Raw genomic sequence first — 1,847 nt, forward strand, 5'->3', positions numbered from 1 at the left:
TAATGTATTTAAATGATAATTACATTTTTTATCCTTGGTTTCATAACAAAATGAAAACCATTAGAACGAATAATTTGATGTCATGAAGAGGTACCAACAAGCGTGGCAATATGGGTCAGTCTGACCTGAATTGCTATTGGCTTGCCAATATATGGGCCGACCCGACCCTTATTGTTAAAATAACTCAAATCCTCAGCCTAACCCACGAAAATGGCAGGCCAAACAAGGTGGCCTTGTCGAATTAAGTCCATATTGTCATCCTATTTCAAACTTATAAGAATATAATTGTCACCCTGCTTGAACGTGATTACACATGCGTTTAAAACTTTGAGAAGTAATGGAGTTGGTTTTTCTAATATATGTTTTGCTTTATTTAAACTCTTTATATTCAATCTTAAGGGCGGAAGCTAAGAAAGCCCATAATTTAATATATGACTTTGAAGCTATCAAAGCCCTAAATTTAATATATGAGTGCTAATTTTTACAATTTGATTACGTCAAAATCTTGTCATCTTATAATTAAGTCAACTATAATTCTTTAAATAAGTGTTGAATATTTATAGACATTTGTTCTTTGATATGGTTATATTTGGACTGGATGAGCTGTTGAATGGGAGGTTTTTTCTGGATGTCACCTGAAATTGATCTGGGAATTTCTGGGGAGTTAAAATTCTCTAATGCTCAAGTCAATATCTAAGACATGTATGAAAATAAAGAGAATAATATGCAAGAGTATAAATGAGAAAGTTAAGATATCTTTCTTACGGAGTATTCTTGACTTATAGTCCATAAATAATTGACTTATGGTCTATGAATAGTTGACTTATGATCTATGAATAGTTGACTTATAATTTGTTATATACTCAATAGCCATATTTTTATCTCTGTCTCTTTCGTCTGCCAAAAAGTGGGTACATAGCACAAGTGGCATGTGACTTGTAGCAGATGTCTATGATATTCATGTGTCGTGGCAGTCCTTTGCAGGTTGTGTGATGGACATATTCCAAAGGTAGTGATCCCATGCACTACCATTTAGATATTGTCTAATCAATGACGTACTTATCTAAATTGTCATGTTGATTAGACCAAACTAGTTTAGTCCGACCATGACGTGACTTTTGGACTCGAACGGAACAATATTTTCTATTAATTATTTGTATTATTTAAATAATAATATATTAAATATGAGTTAATTAATAAAAACATGAAAGGTGATTCTGTTACTAGTTAACAAGCATATTTTCCAGTTAGAAAGTTATGATATTACAGGGAAAAAACATTACAAAGTAGCCAGGTGGCGCTACCTTTGCACGCTTTGTTGTGAAACCATGCATACGCATAATGGACAATAGGACATGGTTGTTGGTTCCGCATGTTAATTATGATAGCTGTTCTTGGCCGTTGGATCTTAAACATCACCATAATATCGTGTTGGTTTTAAGGTGACGCCACTCACACGACATCTTCATGGCTCATGGGTTGTGTTCATAAATCTGAGTGATTGTAATTTCATTACAGTTGGCTAACGATATTTTCGTGTTTTTTTAATGACTAATCGTTATAAATTTTCTTAGTTTTCACTCAACAGCATGACATGTAAATTTTATAACAAAAAAGGAAAGAAGAGTTATAAATGGAGTTGGGTGGAGTTAAGTTGCACAAAAAAGGTGAGTGATAAGATATTCCAGCAGTTAAGTTTAAGGAACGAAGTAAAAATAGTTATAGGTTTGAGTCTTAACTATAGGAAATTAAAAAAAAGAAATTATAAGATGATATAATAGGTTGAAATGAAGAAGATTGAGGATTCAAGTCTCATCCACAAACAATACTAACATTGGTGATTAGAA

The sequence above is a fragment of the Lupinus angustifolius genome, chromosome LG09 (genome assembly GCF_001865875.1).
Source record: "Lupinus angustifolius cultivar Tanjil chromosome LG09, LupAngTanjil_v1.0, whole genome shotgun sequence".
In the NCBI taxonomy this organism is placed as follows: Eukaryota; Viridiplantae; Streptophyta; class Magnoliopsida; order Fabales; family Fabaceae; genus Lupinus; species Lupinus angustifolius.